Source organism: Bombina bombina, chromosome 3 (genome assembly GCF_027579735.1).
Source record: "Bombina bombina isolate aBomBom1 chromosome 3, aBomBom1.pri, whole genome shotgun sequence".
In the NCBI taxonomy this organism is placed as follows: Eukaryota; Metazoa; Chordata; class Amphibia; order Anura; family Bombinatoridae; genus Bombina; species Bombina bombina.
In genome coordinates this window covers 286,622,328-286,644,995 of record NC_069501.1, presented here as the reverse complement: position 1 = coordinate 286,644,995, position 22,668 = coordinate 286,622,328, and positions in this window count along the sequence as shown.

The window sequence follows — 22,668 nt, the reverse complement described above, 5'->3', positions numbered from 1 at the left end:
AAGGCCTAAGGGAGGGAGCTTATTGCTAAGATGACACTACTATCATGAGACTCACTGAATGGGTTACCTGACACCGGGGGATGGGGTAAAGGTGTGGCACGCAACCAGGTGACATGGCTGGGAGGAGAGTGACAATGACAGCAGGGGAGTGCAGAGTAAGGGAAAAAAAAGAGAATGCTTTGTGTTTCAGAGACAAAGGGGAAGATTCAGCAGAAACAAAACAACACAATATGGTAAATTATTATATGCAGATTATTCTTGAAAGCACCCGGAACACCAAAATATGTGATGAATAGGTTCTATGTAATAATATGGGAAGTCATTTACCTAATGTGACCTAAGTGAAAAGGTTTCATAAATATACTCTCAAGAGAGGTGGAGAGAGTGAGAAGATGAATATGAAAAGGAATGTTTTGAAAAGGAGAACGGTTTAATCACTTTGGTAACAAAAAAAGCTTGAAACAGTTTGTCCTATCTGGCAACCAAGGGGGTTAAAAAAACCACAATTATATATCTAGAAAAGCAGAAGCAGCAAGTATTTACCGTAGATGGCATAAGATCATTTGATAGTGGAAAAAAATAAATATATGTTCCTTAAAAAATAAATGTTGCTCTGTATACTGGAATGCCTGTGGGTAATAAGGAGAGAGTTTTAGGCAGGTCTTGGTTGGACCTCTGACCCTGCACCCCTTCAGTTATAGACTTAATTCAGACCTTAGATCATAACCCATTGTCTGCAGCCCCTGTCAGTTATACATTCACATCAGACCTCAGATCATACCTCACTATATCAGCAGCCCCTGTCAGTTATACATTCACATCAGACCTCAGAGCATACCTCACTGTCTGCAGCCCCTGACAGTTATACAGTCACATCAGACCACAGATCATACCTCATTGTCTGCAGCCCCTGCCAGTTATACAGTCACATCAGACCTCAGATCATACCTCATTGTCTGCAGCCCCTGACAGTTATAGTCACATCAGACCTCAGATCATACCTCATTGTCTGCAGCCCCTGCCAGTTATACATTCACATCAGACCTCAGAGCATACCTCACTGTCTGCAGCCCCTGTCAGTTATACAGTCACATCAGACCTCAGATCATACCTCATTGTCTGCAGCCCCTGCCAGTTATACATTCACATCAGACCTCAGATCATACCTCACTATCAGCAGCCCCTGTCAGTTATACATTCACATCAGACCTCAGAGCATACCTCACTGTCTGCAGCCCCTGTCAGTTATACAGTCACATCAGACCTCAGATCATACCTCATTGTCTGCAGCCCCTGACAGTTATAGTCACATCAGACCTCAGATCATACCTCATTGTCTGCAGCCCCTGCCAGTTATACATTCACATCAGACCTCAGATCATACCTCATTGTCTGCAGCCCCTGCCAGTTATACATTCACATCAGACCTCAGATCATACCTCATTGTCTGCAGCCCCTGCCAGTTATAGTCACATCAGACCTCAGATCATACCTCATTGTCTGCAGTCCCTGCCAGTTATACATTCACATCAGACCTCAGATCATACCTCACTGTTTGCAGCCCCTGTCAGTTATACAGTCAAATCATACCTCAGATCATACCTCATTGTCTGCAGCCCCTGCCAGTTATACAGTCACATCAGACCTCAGATCATACCTCATTGTCTGCAGCCCCTGCCAGTTATACAGTCACATCAGACCTCAGATCATACTTCATTGTCTGCAGCCCCTGACAGTTATAGTCACATCAGACCTCATATCATACCTCATTGTCTGCAGCCCCTGCCAGTTATACATTCACATCAGACCTCAGATCATACCTCACTGTCTGCAGCCCCTGTCAGTTATACAGTCACATCAGACCTCAGATCATACCTCATTGTCTGCAGCCCCTGCCAGTTATACAGTCACATCAGACCTCAGATCATACCTCATTGTCTGCAGCCCCTGCCAGTTATGCATTCACATCAGACCTTTAGCTCATACCTCGCTGTCTGCAGTCCCCATTGCCTTCAGCCCATCAGTTATACGCTCACATCACACCTCAGATCAGATACACAGCCTTAATTAATTCCCTGTCAGTTATGCACTCACATCAGACTTCAGATCAGATACACAGCCTTAATTAAGCCCCTGTCAGTTATGATAGTGTAGGGCTGCTTATCAGCATCAGCATCAACGTATTACGGCCTTACCCCCTGCCTGACATGGGATCTAGTAGTGTGAGTGTGTACTTGGAAACATTGTTGCAGTGTAAGAGGTGGCTCTTGGTACTCACGATTTAAGAAGTTTATGCCTGTTTTTTTCCATCCTCTTTTGTTCCAGTCTGTCTACAGTGGTTTTTCCCCATCCCTCCCTCCCATTTTGATGTTGTTGTTTTGTTACAGGTGCTGAGGAGTGGCAACAATGTTAATGTTAGTTTATTAGTGTCTGAGGCAGGAGTCTGTTTGATTAGTTGAACTCTCTCTGGTAAGACCTCATCTCTAATTCCCCATCCCCTAATTGGCATTAGTTTACTTTAAGACTTTCAGTGACATTCTTTTTGAAAGCATCGGTTAGTTATACTACTATAGCTAGTATGCTCATTTTGCCGCCACTTAAGATGAAGACTTTGTGGAAGTCTATAGTTACTGATTTAAAGTTATTTAATAAAAATGACCATGACCGGTCTTAACCCAACCTGGTGTGAGAGTATTTTGTTCGGGGAAGAGTTAGTTAATTGGGTGTGGTTATTAGATAGGAATGTCCAGTGGGGGTTTAGCTCTTATGCACTCACATGAGACTTTAGATCCTATACACAGCCTTAATTAAGCCCCTGTCAGTTATGCACTCACATCAGACCTCAGATCAGATACACTGACTTAAATTAAGCCCCTGTCAGTTATGAATTCACATCAGACCTCCGATCAGATACACAGACTTAATAAAGCCCCTGTCAGTTATGCACTCACATCAGACCTCAGATCAGATACACAGACTTAATTAAGCCCGTCAGTTATGCACTCACATCAGACCTTAGATCAGATACACACACTTAATAAAGCCCCTGTCAGTTATGCACTCACATCAGACCTCAGATCAGATACACAGACTTAATAAAGCCCCTGTCAGTTATGCACTCACATCAGACCTCAAATTAGATTTACAGACTTAATTAAGCCCGTCAGTTATGCACTCACATCAGACCTCAGATCAGATACACACACTTAATAAAGCCCCTGCCAGTTATGCACTCACATCAGACCTCAGATCAGATACACAGACTTAATTAAGCCCGTCAGTTATGCACTCACATCAGACCTCAGATCAGATACACAGACTTAATAAAGCCCCTGTCAGTTATGCACTCACATCAGACCTCAGATCAGATACACAGACTTAATTAAGCCCCTGTCAGTTATGCACTCACATCAGACCTCAGATCAGATACACAGACTTAATTAAGCCGCTGTCAGTTATGCACTCACATCAGACCTCAGATCAGATACACAGACTTAATTAAGCCCCTGTCAGTTATGCACTCACATCAGACCTCAGATCGGATACACAGACTTAATTAAGTCCCTGTCAAGTGTAAGCTAACATCAAACCACAGATCAGACTCAATCTGTTGTGTGCTTAGTTGTTGTACATAATGTTTCTAAACACCCTGTTGAAATACTCGACTATACGGTTAAATACTGGACACCTGGCAACCCTAAGTGAGAATACATAACTAGAAAAAGTTTTGTTTATAAAGGCTGGGTGTGCTGGACAGCCAGCATCTGAATAAATGCATTGTTTAACTCCCAGGACATGGTGTACTCGCCCGTACACACCTTCAGAATAGAAAGAAGAAATACAAAGGCCCCACATATTGCCTCAAACAGATGGGAAGGTACAGAAGTTACAAGGGTCATAAAAATTAAATATTAACCCTTTTTGTTTTTTTACAACCCTTGTAGTGCCAGAGAAAAACACACAATAAATAGTGTTTTGCAATATATTACAAGGCACATTTAGCACTTCAGGGGACAATTATACCTCAGGTACAAATTCCCAACAGGGTAAAGTGCATCCCTTTATAGATGGAATCAACTTTCGCAAATATTTGTGTAATTAGTGTATTATGTATTAATGCCTAAGGAGACAGTAAACTCAAAATTGAATTCCTCATCAAGGGCTAGATTGTAAGTGGAGCGCTAATTTATTGCACCCCTGCAAATGAGCAAATGTGCCTGTTTGCAGGCGCGCAATAAATAACCAGCCATTACTAGTGGCTGGTTATTGTTACCGCAAGCTCGCGGTGGCAATTAGCGCTTATAAAATTAACCAGAGATCAGATCTCTGGTTCATTTTCTAATTGTGCCCCAAATGCCCCCAAAATACAGTGGTGTGTATTTTATTACAAAATAAAAATTGTAGCATTATTATTTTTTAATTAAAAAAAACAAACGGCACTGAAAAGTAACTTTACACTGCGGTCTATGGGAACTGTGTGTTCCCTGTAAATATATATGTTTATGCTTATATACATATATATTTATGTGTTAATATGTGTATATAATCATATACATTTAATATTGCTGCCATCACTGCGCTACTTACCCCCTTCGCTGCACTTTAGGTTCTGTGCTATCTCTGATGGCATCAGAACAAGGCTCCCATTGTAGCCTATTGAAGAGTGCTCTCAAGAGTGCAATGCTTCCCAGGAATGCGAACACGAGTTCACGTTCGCATTGCTGTCAACTTGTAATACCAGCGCATATTAGCATGCGCTGGTATTACTCAGTGGAGCGCAAATGTCGCTTTCATGAAAGCGTTATTTAGTGCTCGGTATGGGTCTTCAAAACTGTAAGTGGATCTTCGGGGGTTAGTGTTAGGTTTTTTTAAGGGTTTATTGGGTGGGTTTTAGTTTTAGATTAGAGTTTGGGCAGCAATAGAGCTAAATTCCCTTTTAAGGGCAATGCCCATCCAAATGCCCTTTTCAGTGCAATGGGGAGCTTAGGTTTTTTTAGTTAGGGTTTTATTTGGGGAGTTGGTTGTGTGGGTGGTGGGTTTTACTGTTGGGGGGTTGTTTGTATTTTTTTTTACAGGTAAAAGAGCTGATTTCTTTGGGGCAATGCTCCGCAAAAGGCCCTTTTAAGGGCTATTGCTAGTTAAGTTTAAGCTAGGGTTTTTTTTTATTTTGAGGGGGGGGGTTTATTTTGATACGGCTATAAGATTAGGTGTAATTAGTTTAAATATCTTATAATTTGTTTTTTATTTTGTGTAATTTAGTGTTTGATTTTTTTTGTAATTTAGGTATTTGTATTTAATTAAGTTAATTGTATTTAATTTAGGTTATTGATTTAATTGTAGTGTAAGGTTAGGTGTTAGTGTAAGACAGGTTAGGTTTTATTTTACAGATAAATTTGTATTTATTTTAGCTAGGTAGTTAGTAAATAGTTAATAACTATTTAGTAACTATTCTACCTAGTTAAAATAAATACAAACTTGCCTGTAAAAAAAATAAATCCTAAGCTAGATACAATGTAACTATTAGTTATATTGTAGCTAGCTTAGGGTTTATTTTATAGGTAAGTATTTAGTTTTAAATAGGAATTATTTAGTTATTAATAGTATGTATTATTTAGATTTATTTGAATTATATTTAAGTTAGGGGATGTTAGGGTTAGACTTAGGTTTGGGGTTAATAAATTTAGTATAGTGGCGGCGACGTTGGGGGCGGCAGATTAGGGGTTAATAAATGTAGGTAGGTGGAGGCGATGTTAGGGGCAGCAGATTAGGGGTTAATAATATTTAACTAGTGTTTGCAAGGCAGGAGTGTGGCGGTTTAGGGGTTAATAACTTTAGTATAGTGGCGGCGATGTCGGGAGCGGCAGATTAGGGGTTAATAATTTTATTTTAGTGTTTGCGATGCGGGAGGGCCTCGGTTTAGGGGTTAATAGGTAGTTTATGGGTGTTATTGTACTTTTTAGCACTTTAGTTATGAGTTTTATGCTACAGCTTTGTAGTGTAAAACTCATAACTACTGACTTTAGAATGCATTACGAATCTTGCGGGATAGGCTGTACCGCTCACTTGTTGGCCTAAAAAAAAAGCTTGTAATATCGGCGCAATGGAAGTCCCATTGAAAAAAGACTTTACAAAAATTGCGTAAGTTAATTTGTGGTACGGCCAAAAAAGTGTGTGGTACAGCTGTACCTACAAGACTCGTAATAGCAGCGGTAGTGAAAAAGCAGCGTTCTGAGCCTTAACACTGCTTTTTTACTCATAACGCAAAACTCGTAATCTAGCCGTTTGCAAAGCACTCTTATTTTTTATATTTTCTGCTTTTTCTGTGATTTTACACTGATATTGTTAGTGTTTCACTTCCCCCAGAGAGGCTGAAGAGCATTAGAATGCAGATCCCTGACACTCTATCATGCTGCACAGGGATAGGTTGATATTATGTGGCACAGCTTGTTGATATCTATTCCAGATTTTTAAAGAGATATGTACAGGAGCATGCACATTTATTTGGTACTTTGGGCTCTATTTTATCAAGCTACGGCAAACAGGGACAAACATGTTCACCCCTGTCCACCCCAGCTCGCCTGTGGCGGGCAGCAATCCAATGCCAGAATTCAGCTTTGCAAAAGAGCAATATTTTGTGCACTTGTGCAACACCCCCCCCCCCCCGCCCGTTTACAGCCAATCACACGCGAGTAGGAGCTGTCAATCTGCACGGTCAGACTTTCATGATTCAGATAGAGCATGCAATTGTAAGCAACTTTCTAATGTACTCTTATTATCAACTTTTTTTTTAGTTCTCTTGGTATCTTTATTTGAAAAGCAGGAATGTAAGCATAGGTGTCGGCCCATTTTTAGTTCAGCACCCTGGGTAGCGCTTGCTGATTGGTGGCTACATTTAGCCACCAATAAGCAAGAATAACCTAGGTTTTAAACAAAAAATGACCTGGCTCCTAAGCTTACATTTCTGCTTTTTCAAATAAAAATACCTAGAGAGCAAAGAAAATTAATAATAGCAGTAAATTAGAAAGTGGCTTAAAACTGCATGTTCCATATGAATTATGAAATAAAAATGTGGGTTTAGTATAAATTAAAAGAGAAATAAAATGAAAAAGAAAACTTTTTGCAGCTTTGAGGTAGCGAGACACAACCTCCCTTCGAGACAAGATACACAGGGGCATGCTGGTCCGGGGTGCAGTGAAAAAAACATTCCATTCCTTTAGATCTCTCCGGATAGCCCATGCCAGCCCCTAGAGACAACTTTTGTTCTATTCAGCAAGATAGGTGAAGTGATGCTCAATGAATGTCAAATATGACATCACCTTTAAAATGAGGTACAACTTCATGAGCATCACAGTGTTGCTGCTATATAGTGCTCAAGACATGTGCATGCCCCCCCCCCAAGCATATCTAGCTATGCACACAAAGAGAGAAATGCTCTAACAGGAACGAACAACAGCTCAATAGCTTGTTCTATGGCGAGTTTCCACTCAGGAGTAGCCTCTTTTAGCCTAGTTCTGCTTTTAACAGAGGAAAACTTTCCTGAAGTATACAAGTCTGATCCCACCGAGTAAGGTCAGTCCAGCCCCAAAATACCAGGCAATTTTCCTCTGAACATAGAGCATGACAACCTCAGATGATAATTTCGGCCTTCTGTGGGCCTCGTCAGTGAGGTGCAACCATATTTCTCTAGGCACATTGGGCAAGGAGTCCACGTCTGGTTTCTCCCATCACCCTTAGGGAGACCTCCCCAGGGTCATAATACAAATGCATACAGAGAGAGAACCACTCTACCAGGAACAAACAACAGCTCACTATCTTGTTCTATGGCGAGTCACCGCCCAGGATCAACCATATCTAGTTATGCTCTTCTGCAAAGGATTCTAACAGAAAGAAGTAAATTTTATACTTTGGGGCCAAATTATCAAGCTCCGAATGGAGCTTGATGCCCCTGTTTCCGCAGTCTAAAGACTGCTGCTCCATAACTTGTCCGCCTGCTCTGAGGCCGCGGACATCAATCCTCCCGATCCTGTTCTACCAAGCTGATTGACACCCCCTGCTAGCCGATTGGCTGCAAATCTGCTGGGGGCGGCATTGCACAAGCAGTTCAGAACTGCTTGTGCAATGATAAATGCCGACAGCGTATGCTGTTGGCATTTATCGATGTGCAACAGACATGATACGCTACATCGGATCATGTCCGCTCGCACCTTAATAAATAGGCCTCTAAAAGTAAATAGTGAGAGTTGTTTAAATTTGTATGCTCTGAATCATGACGATTTAATTTTTACTTTCATGTCTTTTTAAGTCCCTTTAGATCATAAAATAGATATATTTGGCAACTTCTAGCTTGAACATGAGCTTCCATAAACCAGGGGAGTGTGACAATATCATATATAAATTCTAACAGCAGATAATGATTATTAAAGAGAGAAGAAAGAGCTGATGTTTTACTCTCACAGTGATAACATCTGTTTAATATCAACCACTTCTCTTTACCGCAGTCAGACAGACATGTAATGGTCACTTTCCAGAATTTTGAAAGAGTAAAGATCACATTAAAAACAAACATAAACACTACTGCAATAATGTTCCTAACAGAAATAATAACGCACATTGTTATAGGGACAGTGTAGTTAAAGGGACATGAAACTCACATTTTTTTCTTTCATGATTCAGATAGAGAATACAATTTTAAAACAGTTTCCAATTTACTTCAGTTTTCAAATTTGCTTCATTCTCTTGTTATTCTTTGTTGAAAAGATATCTAGATAGGCAGCGTGCACATGTCTGGAGCACTACATGACAGGAAATAGTGCTGCCATCTAGTGCTCTTGTAAATATATAACATTGTTGCAAAACTGCTGCCATATAGTACTGCAGACACGTGCACACTCCTGAACTTATCTTCCTGCTTTTTTAAAAATGGTTAACAAGAAAAGAAAAAAAGTTTGATAATAGAAGTAAATTGGAAAGTTGTTTAAAATGGTATGTTCTATCTGAATTATGAAATAAAATGTTGGGTTTTATGTCCCTTTAAAACTAAACTACCTAATACCTAGGTAGGTTCATGAGCAACAAAGCACTACTGGGAACTAGCTGCTGATTGGTGGCTGCACTTATATGCATTTAGTTATTGGCTTACCCAATGTGTTTAGCTAGCTCCCAGTAGTGCATTGCTGCTCCTTCAACAAATGATACCAGTGAAAAAAATGTAATAATAGAAGTAAACTAGAAAAATATTTAAAATTGTTTGCTGTATCTGAATCATGAAATACAATGTTTGGGTTTCATGTTCCTTTAATAATAGATATTAGTAAGCTCTACCGGAGATAACACTGCACTCTGCATCTTTTGTATTCAATTTAAAAAAAAGTTTACTGTCATGTTGCTATTTCTTACACATTATACTTTGTGTGCTTTTTTTACATTGGTCAGTTTACAAAAAAAGCACATCCCTGATTGGCCTTTAAAAAAAAAAAAAAAAAAAAAAGCTAAATTGTTTTCTAAAGGCAACCCAGTTTACTCACTACGTGTCACACCTATTGCTTCATAAATCTCAACCACTCCTACTTTGTCTTAACGGTCATATTTCAGTTTTGTTTTTTTCCCAGCAGTGTTAGCTATAGTAGTACAGCAGGTACTTTCAACTTTCAAAGTGGATTCTGAACACAAATACTTGTACGCAATTGCCATGTGTCATACCTGTGCATAAGTATTAGTCATTCACAGAAAACAGGATTATCCTCATCTGTAAAAGAGAATGAGTATTTATTTGTAATTATTTGTGACATATCGAAACAGCACTCTGACAGTGCTGACCCAGTTGTTATGATTGCAGAATCCATTTTGTTCCTCCACTCACTATTTTGTGACCTACTTTGTGCCAGATTATGAGTGGAGTTACAGTTACACGCGAGCGAAAAGGGGTTTATCGTGGGTGTTTGCGCACATCGGGTGTACTGCATGTATTACAAGTTGAAAGTAAATGCGATCACTTGAGCGCAATCACTATTTATGCTAGAATGATTACCGTGGCCTCAGAGCTGTGGTTAACTCTTTCGCAAAACAAAAAAGTGGCACACAACATAAAAAATACATTACAAAGTACAGTTACACTCATAATAACACTATCTAATAAGAACTTATTTAAAAAAATGCACAAGAAAGTTATAAGAGCTCAAAGACTTCAGATCTCAAGTGTTTAGAAAAAAAGGCAAAGGGCTTTAACATAGAGATACATACATATACATGGCTAAATATGTATGAAGAGAGAAGAAATCACTTAGCGCCTACTACTAATTGTGCCCTTGGCTTTGATAAGTGACCCCTAGTGGTCAAATAAGTTATGAGAAAAGTCGGAAAATATCAAAGCGCCAGCGAACCGGCTGGGTTCAGAATGTAAAACCAATTCCTTTACAATATGGGTTAAAACAAATAATTTATTACAGATTTAAAAAACAATTTTAAAAAACATAAATTCTTGACAATACTTCTGAGATTGCTTTGAAGATTTAGAACATTCGTATCTAAACTTAATGCATATGTGATATACAGAGTGGATTGATTACGAATCCACACAGTATTTTATGAAAAATAAAAATACAAATACAAATATAAAAATACCTTTGTAATAATACAACAATAACTGAAACAATCAGTTCTACTTCTATGTTTTAGGAATTCCTTAAGTGTGGTAGCTTAAAAGCTTTCAAAATGCTGATTATAAAAATGTTAATAAAAATAATCTGGAAACAAACCTTTAGTAGTGTTACCAGCTATATCAATTCGACCGGATAGGTATATATCACAAAAATGCAGGAGTACAGACCGATCTTTTAGCAGCGCTACCCACTATAATTATCAGATCAATCTACAATAGTTTTCAGAGCAATTCACAGGATATGTATAAAGATGGTAAGATTAAATGACACTGTTAACTTCCAAATGTGTTTGTATATTAAGTGTTTGTTAGACACTTGTACCGGGTCCCTTGGGTTATAAGTGACCAGAGTGGAACCGATCAACTGTTCCTATAAAGGATCAGTGACCGTCTCCGCTAGCGAAGAGGATAGAAGATGCGTGTTCTATTTCGGGTGATTTTGTGACAGGTTAAATGTGAATTATCAAATTTACAAAGAAACTATATATCACAATACAAACTTCAAAATATGCAGTACAAACTTCAAAAAATGTGAATATCAAATCGGTGTTTCCGTGATATCATATAGGTGTCGGGTGCATGAATTTTAATACAAACTAAAAAATATATAGACTAAAAATAAAGAAACCTAAGATGCAAACTCGGTGATTTGAAAAAATTATATAAGTGAATAGAAACAAATTCTGAGTGTCTTTTAAAGGGTGCTTGAAATCAAAACTTGATCCTAAAATTGTGTTCCAATTTGTGTTCCAATTTAGACCTCATATGTCACTAGTGACCAACATGATTGCAACCGCCATAATTGTTTTCAATGCAAAAATAAAAAAGTAAAAAAGCGAAAAAATAAAAATGTGTAACCAGAAAAATCTTTGTTAAAAGTCAGAGTTTAAGTGTTTCCAAATGTGGGTGATTCCTGTCTTCTATGTACTTTATCAGTCTATGTGGGATATATAGTTGCCTGCAGTGGGGTTTGGGCTTCAGCGTCAATAGACAATTTTCAGCTCCAGCGTCACTCAGGTTATTACTTCCTTCTGCCAAAAGAAATAATAATAGTGCAGATTGTTTTTCTAATAGATAAATAATTGGAATGCTACTCACCAGTCTACTGGTGAGTAGCATTCCAATTATTTATCTATTAGAAAATTGTCTATTGACGCTGAAGCCCAAACCCCACTGCAGGCAACTATATATCCCACATAGACTGATAAAGTACATAGAAGACAGGAATCACCCACATTTGGAAACACTTAAACTCTGACTTTTAACAAAGATTTTTCTGGTTACACATTTTTATTTTTTCGCTTTTTTACTTTTTTATTTTTGCATTGAAAACAATTATGGCGGTTGCAATCATGTTGGTCACTAGTGACATATGAGGTCTAAATTGGAACACAAATTGGAACACAATTTTAGGATCAAGTTTTGATTTCAAGCACCCTTTAAAAGACACTCAGAATTTGTTTCTATTCACTTATATAATTTTTTCAAATCACCGAGTTTGCATCTTAGGTTTCTTTATTTTTAGTCTATATATTTTTTAGTTTGTATTAAAATTCATGCACCCGACACCTATATGATATCACGGAAACACCGATTTGATATTCACATTTTTTGAAGTTTGTACTGCATATTTTGAAGTTTGTATTGTGATATATAGTTTCTTTGTAAATTTGATAATTCACATTTAACCTGTGACAAAATCACCCGAAATAGAACACGCATCTTCTATCCTCTTCGCTAGCGGAGACGGTCACTGATCCTTTATAGGAACAGTTGATCGGTTCCACTCTGGTCACTTATAACCCAAGGGACCCGGTACAAGTGTCTAACAAACACTTAATATACAAACACATTTGGAAGTTAACAGTGTCATTTAATCTTACCATCTTTATACATATCCTGTGAATTGCTCTGAAAACTATTGTAGATTGATCTGATAATTATAGTGGGTAGCGCTGCTAAAAGATCGGTCTGTACTCCTGCATTTTTGTGATATATACCTATCCGGTCGAATTGATATAGCTGGTAACACTACTAAAGGTTTGTTTCCAGATTATTTTTATTAACATTTTTATAATCAGCATTTTGAAAGCTTTTAAGCTACCACACTTAAGGAATTCCTAAAACATAGAAGTAGAACTGATTGTTTCAGTTATTGTTGTATTATTACAAAGGTATTTTTATATTTGTATTTGTATTTTTATTTTTCATAAAATACTGTGTGGATTCGTAATCAATCCACTCTGTATATCACATATGCATTAAGTTTAGATACGAATGTTCTAAATCTTCAAAGCAATCTCAGAAGTATTGTCAAGAATTTATGTTTTTTAAAATTGTTTTTTAAATCTGTAATAAATTATTTGTTTTAACCCATATTGTAAAGGAATTGGTTTTACATTCTGAACCCAGCCGGTTCGCTGGCGCTTTGATATTTTCCGACTTTTCTCATAAATATGTATGAAGGTATGTATGTGTATATATATATATATATATATATATATATATATATATATATATATATATATATATATATATATATATACACACACACACACACAAATACAAAATTTGGTTTAGCACACCTTACAAAAAGTTTATATACACATCTTTGGGATTGCTGCCAATATGACCCAGTAATTACACAGACAAAAATATATTGGCGCACCGCACATCCATTTTCAAAAGCACAACATATTTTTTGAACTGCTGCAAAAATTGCCTGCAAACAACATCAAGAGACAACTATACTTTTTAAATAAAATTGGGATCTTAGTCACACAATATGGCCATATTTTGCTTAGCCAGTCACCACTTACAAGGTGCCCCAATATAGACTGGTCCTAACACTACAGTCCTTTGCCACAGAGGGCTGAATCATTCCTGCTTTTACTCTTCATAATAGAATGAGACTCCCTGGCTTACTATTCACAACTCTATTACACTGTCACGAGCACACCTGAGCTTGGGTGGGGTGCTTTAACCAATGGGAGATGGTCAGTCTCCCTGATTATGTTTTAATACAAATACAAAATTTGGTTTAGCACACCTTACAAAAAGTTTATATACACATCTTTGGGAGTGCTGCCAAATTTTACCCAGTAATTACACAGACAAAAAGGTATTGGCGCACATCCATTTTCAAAAGCACAACATATTTTTTGAACTGCTGCAAAATATTGCCTGCAAACAACATAAAGAGACAATTATTCTTTTTAAATAAAATTGGGATCTTAGTCACACAATATGTCCATATTTTGCTTAGCCAGTAACCACTTGCACGTTTTTTATGTTTGTGTACATACAGTATGTATTTATATGTGTATATATGTATTTACAGACATATATACACCTATAAAGTAAACACATTATTATTATTATTATTATTATCTGCAGCGCTAACATAAATACATAAGTATACATATATAGACATATATATATATATATATATATATATATATATATATATATATATATATATATATATATATATATATGTGTGTGTGTGTGTGTTGGAGTCCTTTACAGTTAAGTAGATGAAAACATCTACTTAACTGTACATATTTTTGCAATATTCCTATTTAATAAAGTGTTATACTCTGTATTTCCTGTAAATATTTCACATTCCAATGTTCTGCACATAGCATAGCTATATATTTTTAAATAGATATTCCTATATATCTGTATATATCTTTACCTATATATAATCATATATATATATATATTTTTTTTTTATAGGTATATATATATATATATATATATATATATATATTGTACAAAAATACCATCAGATATATGTAGAAACATGTGCTTATGAACAAACAGAACAAATTCTGTTATGTGAGAACATTGGAATGTGAAATATTTATATTTTCATGTCGGGTTAGCAAACTTCAGAATATGTGATTGTGTTTGCGCGCGAGTAGGGTGTTATGTTTTTTTCCACTTTTTTTGCTCCATTGACTTTTATGGGGGAATACATTATTGATCGTGCGATATTCTAAGTTTGGCTTTTTACGTACACCGGGTTAGCACGAGAGGAAAAACTGTTTACTTACAACTTGTGATACATGCTCTATCCAAAGCGTGCAAAAAGCTTACATCTAGTGGAGTAAGCGATCAAGCGGGAGCGTTAAATACCTATCCACTTGTAATCTGGCCCTTTATCGGCAAGATTTATCAATTTGCGAGCAGACAGGATTCACATTGATGCCTGATGAAACGGTTTGCCAACCAAGAAACGCGTTGCAATCATTGGGGCCAACTGGGTGACCCTGCAATCCACTTTGTATAACAACCCTGGTGTTGTTTTTAAATTTTTGTTTTTAATAAATATTTGCAAATTTTTACTTTTGGAGTGGATCTCATTTCCTACCGTCTGCCTTCAATCACTACTAAGTGCACAGCTACTGAGAAGCATTAAACCTGCCTTTTTTTTCACTGCATCAATGCCAAAAGATTGTTTGTTTGGGTGAGCTGCCACACCTGCCTGAATCTGCAGCCTGTATCTACCAGCACATTGGTGTGCTTTGGGAGTATGTGAGTACCCACTTTATACTATAAAGCACATTTTTATGTATCATCCTTAATGGTCTGCACATATAGTGCTCTCTGTTTGTTTTACACCTGTTGCAGAACTACAGTATTGGAAGTATCCTTGAACGGGTGAGCTGTCACACCCATCTAAATCTACAGCCTGCCCCTACCAGCACATGAGTGTGCTCGTGGAGTATGTGAGTACTCATTTGGCTATTCTGTTGCTTTTTCTTATGTCTTCAATCAGACTATACCACACATGAGGCGCCTCTCTGTTTTTTATTTCTCCTAGTGAACCTGTCCGCAAATCACAAATTATCACAAATTGTAGGGTGAATGTGTTCCCTATATTTATCATTGCACAAGTAAACCCTTGTGCAATACCGCTCCCCTACCCTCATGCAACAATTGCATGAGATTAGAGCTTGTCAGTCATCCCGGTCAATTGAATCTGGAGTGACTTTCATCCGCCAACTCCAGTTTGACGAAGAGGGTTTATGAAGCAGTGGTTTAAATCACTACTTCATAAATATCAGTTGAAGGCTCAAATGAGTGAGCCTGCAAACGATTGGGTTATTCGTCTTGTAATAAATGTTATGGGGGATATTTATCAAAAGTCTGGCGGACCTGATCTGACAGTGCGGAGAGCTCCCCGTATTCAGCATTACACCAGCAGCTCTTGTGAGCTCCCTTATATGTATTTTTTCGAATGTAAGTGGCACAATATTAAATAATTATATGTATGCATCTTTATAAATTGCTTCTAAATATTTCCATTTTTGCCATATTTGCATTTATTAAAACTGGATTTTAGAACAAATTCCTTAAAAAATATATCCAATGACAATTTGATTTTATATTTTTTTTCTAACCTAACAATATGTATGTGTTGCATTTAAAGGGATACTAAACCCCAATTTTTTTCTTTCATGATTCGGATAGAGCATGCAATTTTAAGCAACTTTTTAATTTACTCCCATTATCAATTTTATTTCTTTCTCTTGGTTTCTTTATTTAAAAAAAACAGGAATAAAAGCTTTGGAGCCTGACCATTTTTGGTTTATCAGCACCCTGGATAGCGCTTACTAATTGGTGGCTACATTTAGCCATCCAATCAGCAAGTGCAACCCAGGTGCTGAACTTAAAATGGGCCCGCTCCAAAGCTCTCATTCCTGCTTTTTTTCAAAAAAGATACAAAAAGAACAAAGAAGAATTGATAATAGGAGTAATTTTGAAAGTTGCTTAAAATGACATGCTCTATCTGAATCATGAAAGAAAAAAAAATTGGGTTTAGTATCCCTTTAACCCCTTAACGACTCATGTCGTACGGGGTACGTCTTGCACAAACTGGTTTTTAAAGACCAGCGACTTACCCTGTATGACGTTGGGGTTTAAAGCGTCTGTAAGTGATCATGATCGCTTCCAGCCGCTTTCCGGTTATTGCAGTGATGCCTCAATATCGAGGCATTCTGCAATAACCCTTCTTACCCCTCCGGTGCACTCTGTGGCCCTCTCTGCACCGGACATCGATGGCTGAAAATCGTTGGTGGGTGGGAGCCAAAGTGGGAGGCGGGTGGGCGGCCATCAATGGCTTTTATGATTAAGAGGGGGGCGGGATTGGGGGCATTGTCGCTGGGGGCGCGCACGGACGCACGCGTGTGCATGGGAAATGGCGGGCGGGCGCATGCATGGGGAGGGAGCGGGTGGGAACCGCTGCACTACAGCAAAAAAATACTTCTAAGTGAGAGAAAGGGGGGAGGGAATGGGTTAATAAATTGCTAAGGGATCTGGGAATGGTCTTTTTGGGGGGAAGCAACACTACAGAAAAAAAAAATATATATATATATTTTTGTATAAACTGGGTACTGGCAGACAGCTGCCAGTACCCAATATGGCACCAAATAAGGTAGAGGGGGAGGGTTAGAGAGCTGTTTGGGGGGGGGGGGATCAGGGAGGTTGGGGGCTAAGGGGCGACCCTACACAGCAGCATATGTAAATATGCTATTAAAAAAAAAAAGGAAAAAAAAAGATACCTTTTTATTTTAGTACTGGCAGACTTTCTGCCAGTACTTAAGATGGCGGGGACAATTGTGGGGTGGGGGAGGGAAGAGAGCTGTTTGGGAGGGATCAGGGGGTGTGATGTGTCAGGTGGGAGCCTGATCTCTACACTAAAGCTAAAATTAACCCTGCAAGCTCCCTACAAGCTACCTAATTAACCCCTGCACTGCTGGGCATAATACATGTGTGATGCGCAGCAGCATTTAGCGTCCTTCTAATTACCAAAAAGCAACACCAAAGCCATATATGTCTGCTATTTCTGAACAAAGAGGATCCCAGAGAAGCATTTACAACCATTTATGCCATAATTGCACAAGTTGTTTGTAAATAATTTCAGTGAGAAACCTAAAATTGTGAAAAATGTAACTTTTTTTTTTTTATTTGATCGCATTTGGCGGTGAAATGGTGGCAGGAAATATACCAAGATGGGCCTATATCAATACTTGGGGTTGTCTACTACACTACACTAAAGCTAAAATTAACCCTAGAAGCTCCCTACATGCTCCCTAATTAACCCCTTCAATACTGGGTATAATACACGTGTGATGCGCAGTGGCATTAGCGGCCTTCTAATTACCAAAAAGCAACGCCAAAGCCATATATGTCTGCTATTTCTGAACAAAGGGGATCCCAGAGAAGCATTTACAACCATTTATGCCATAATTACACAAGTTGTTTGTAAATAATTTCAGTGAGAAACCTAAAGTTTGTGAAAAAAATTGTGAAAAAGTGAACGATTTTATTTATTTGATTGCATTTGACAGTGAAATGGTGGCATGAAATATACCAAAATGGGCCTTGATCAATACTTTGGGATGTCGTCTAAAAAAAATATATACATGTCAAGGGATATTCAGGGATTCCTGAAAGATATCAGTGTCCCAATGTAACTAGCGCTAATTTTGAAAAAAAAAGTGGTTTGGAAATAGCAAAGTGCTGCTTGTATTTATTGCCCTATAACTTGCAAAAAAAGCAATGAACATGTAAACATTGGGTATTTCTAAACTCAGGACAAAATTTAGAAACTATTTAGCATGGGTGTTTTTTGGTGGTTGTAGATGTGTAACAGATTTTGGGGGTCAAAGTTAGAAAAAGTTAGTTTTTTTCCATTTTTTCCTCATATTTTATATTTTTTTAGTAAATTATAAGATATGATGAAAGTAATGGTATATTTAGAAAGTCCGTTTAATGGCGAGAAAAACAGTATATAATGTGTGTGGGTACAGTAAATGAGTAAGAGGAAAATTACAGCTAAACACAAACACTGTAGAAATTTAAAAATAGCCTTGGTCCCAAACGGACAGAAAATGGAAAAGTGCTGTGGTCATTAAGGGGTTAAAGTGATTAGAAAAATGATATGACTGTGCCTTCACATGCCAGATGCACACTCCCTTGCAAGCATCCTGGGACAGACATCCTGACTGGCTGCTTAAAGTTTCTTTACAAAGGGGTATGACTACTTACCTTTTTTTTACATAGAGATGTGCTTCAACGTTTGGGTATCATGTCCCTTTAAGCACAGATAAATATATATTTTTATAGTTTAAGTCAAACAATAAGATTGCATAAAAAACATTATAAAAACAAAGGTACCAATTAAGAAATTGGATAAGTGCACTTAATAATTTCAAAAAATGTCTGTGCTGGACGAACATGTAATAAAGACAATGCCCTGCAAATTCAGGGCGCCTGCACCTCTGAGGATTAGGGCTACAACTAAGGGCTCATTTCCATTGAGCCGTAATGAGATTTGCGTGCGCTCACAAACCGTTAAATAAGCTGTCGGAAGAAATATCTTTCACTGACTGCTTCCAAGGGCCCGTTATAACTCAATTTCGGCAACCGGACTGCTGAAAACATTATCGTGTCCCATACAAAGTTTCAGAAGCCCGCCAATCATTAAAATACACTGTTGGAGGCTGCCGATACATTAACAAAAATTACACCCAGCTCAAATAGGTGTAAAATAGGAAAAAGGTGCTTTATGAGACCTTTTTCCCATTGAAATATAACCCGACATGTCAAAACCCCTCTATCTGCCATCCCCCCACATCGCAATTTATAATAAATGTATTAACCCCTAATCCGCCATGCCCCCACAACGCAATCTAGCTATTTAAACTATTAACCCCTAATCCGCCATGTCCCCACAAGTAACTAATCACTAAGCCTCCTAACCTAACACCCCCTAAATTAAAGGGACATTATACACTCATTTTTTCTTTGCATAAATGTTTTGTAGATGATCTATTTATATAGTCCATAAATGTTTTTTTTTTTTTTAAAAATGTATAGTTTTGCTTATTTTTTAATAACATTGCTCTGATTTTCAGACTCCTAACCAAGCCCCAAAGTTTTATGTGAATACTGTCAGCTACCTACCTTCTCCAGCTTGCTGCTGTTTGTGTAAAGGGTCTTTTCATATGCAAAAGAAGGGGGAGGGGGGAGTGTCTTATTTGCCACTTGCAGTGGGCTTTCCAGCTACCTTTTCAACAGAGCTAAACTGAGAGCTTCTAAGTACGTTTTTAAACGGTTTTATACTTTTTTATCAGTATCTGTGCATCTTATTCTTTATAGTAGTGTCTATTACATGCAGTTATATGAAAATGAGTGTATACTGTCCCTTTAACCCCTTTACACAAATTAAAATAATCCTAAATTACAATACAAATACTGTATTAAATCCTAAATTTACAATTAAAATAATAAATCCTACATTACAGTTAACATAAAAAACCTAACATTAATTTAAAAATTAAACCTAAAATTAAATTACAATACTTAAAGGACCAGTCAATACAGTAGATTTGCATAATCAACAAATGCATGATAAGAAGACAATGCACTTAGCACTTAGTCTGAACTTCAAATGAGTAGTAGATTTTTTTTAAATAAATTGCAAAGTTATGTCTATTTCTACTCCCCTGTATCATGTGACAGCCATCAGCCAATCACAAATGCATATACGTATATTCTGTGAATTCTTTACAAAAAGTGTAAATATAAAAAGACTGTGCACATTTTGTTAATGGAAGTAAATTGGAAAGTTGTTGTTGTTGTTTAAAATTGCATGCTCTATCTGAATCATGAAGTTTAATTTTGACTTGAGTGTCCCTTTAAATCTAAAGTTACAAAAAATAAAAAAAGTCTTAAATTACAGAAAAAAATAAACCGAATTATCCAAAATAAAAAAAAATGAACCTAATCTAATACCCCTATAAAAATAAAAAAGCTCCCCAAAATAAAAACACCCCCTAATCTAAGACTAAACTACCAATAGCCCTTAAAAGGGCTTTTTGTAGGGCATTGCCCTAAAGAAATCAGCTCTTTTACCTAAAAATTAACTCCTAACAGTAGACCCCCAACCCACCAAACCCCCCAAAATAATTAAACTTAACACTAAAAAAAACTTAAATGGGCATTTGTATGGGCATGGCCCTTAAAAGGGCATTCAGCTCTGTTGTAGTCCCAATGCAACTCTCGGCAGGAGCCTCTACCCATTTAATCCCTGTAATTGTTTTTATATACCACATATTTTCATAGCGCTGTGGAACCTGTTAGCGCTCTACAAATACCTGATAATAATAAAAAATAATAATAAATTAAAATAATCCTAAATTACAAATAAAATATTAAATCCTAAATTACAATTAAAATATTTTAATTGTAATTTAGGATTATTTTAATTGATGTAATGGGGTTAATTTAGGGGGTGTTTGGTTAGGGGCTTAGTGTTATTGCATTGTGGGGGCATGGCAGATTAGGGGTTAATTGTTTAAATAGGTAGATTGCGTTGTGGGGGCATGGTGGTTTAGATGTTAATAGTTTTAATAGATACTTTGCAATATGGGAGCATGGCGGTTTAGGGGTTAATAACTAATAAATACTTTGAGATATGGGGGTTGGCAGATTAGGGGTTAATACATTTATTCAATATTGCGGTAGGGGGGTTGTGGTTGAGAGGTAGATATTGCGCATGCGTTAGGTATTTGATTTTACAGCGAGCAACGGCGGACATATATGCGCCGCACTTGTATGCGGCAACGTATATGTGATTGAGTGTAGTGTAAGGTGTCGTGTTACCATAGTAACCTATTAATGTTTTAGAAATCTGGCATCAGGTGGAAGCATTAACACAACGCTAACTTACACCTACACGAAAAGAGCGACTGCATGCAAAGCGGAAACTTTTTCAATGGAAACCTGGTACTATAATGGAGCCGTAAATTACTTTTAGCTGTCGGCCACTTCGGTAGCTTACGGCTCCATTTTCAACAGCTCAATAGAAACGAGCTCTAAGTTTTTTGCACATTATACAGAAATGCAGCAAATGATACAGAGGACCTACTTAGAAGCAGTGAAGGGCCAGCCTAAAGGTGTGGTTAGTACACACACATATATATTTAATGGCCTTTACCTCTATTTTGGCATTTGAAATAGCTGTTTTTTCCTGTGCTACCCCCACCTATAGCCTAGTATTGGCTATAGAAAAGCTATGGTTATTAATGCTTATTAACAGGCTGTGGTGTCAAAAAACAAAAACAGCTATTTTATTTACAAAAAAACAACAAAAAAACTCAAGGAGCAATTTAACCTTTAAGTTTATACTTTATTGCTGGTATAAGAAGCAATTTAAAACGCATAAAATGGAAACTGATTTTACAGTATACTGTCTCATTAACACATATTAAATGTTAATATGAAAATATGGGACATAGCCTAACCCGTTTATGCCCAGGGAAAATGTTTAACATTGGAATAAATGTGCAGAACACCAAATCCCAGCGCTATTAGGACGCCATGTAATATCCTAAAGGCGTTAAGCAGTTAAACCACCCATCTAGGGCGCCCTTTTTAGTTATTTTACTCACACGTATTACAAGTTGAATGTAAATAATTTGCGTGACTGCGCTAACTTCTTCTTCCTATAAATTTCAATCGAGAGTGCAACTTTAGAAAATAACTAACACTTAACACTCGCGCACTAAACCGACACTGGGTTATGCCTACATCGCTAACCCGAGGTGAGTAATAAATATGTGATATTCCTATGTTCTTCACATAGGGTAAAATGTTATTTTTATTTATACCTGTTTTTTTTGTAAAATATATACCTATATATCTATATGAATATATACAGGTATATATATATATATATATATATATATATATATATATATATATACAGACATATTTAGAAATACAAAGAACATTTTCTTCTAAGTGAAGAACATTGGAATGTGCGGTCGCGTTTACTTTCAACTTGTAATACAGCACAAGTTAACACGGATTTGATATTGCAATATTCTGCCTGCGCTAATGATAGTGCACCACTTGTAGTCTAGCCCTTAGTAAGGAGCAGTAACAATAGCAAATAGTGAATTTTAGTTCCCATCTTCCTTAGTTATTTAAATTGT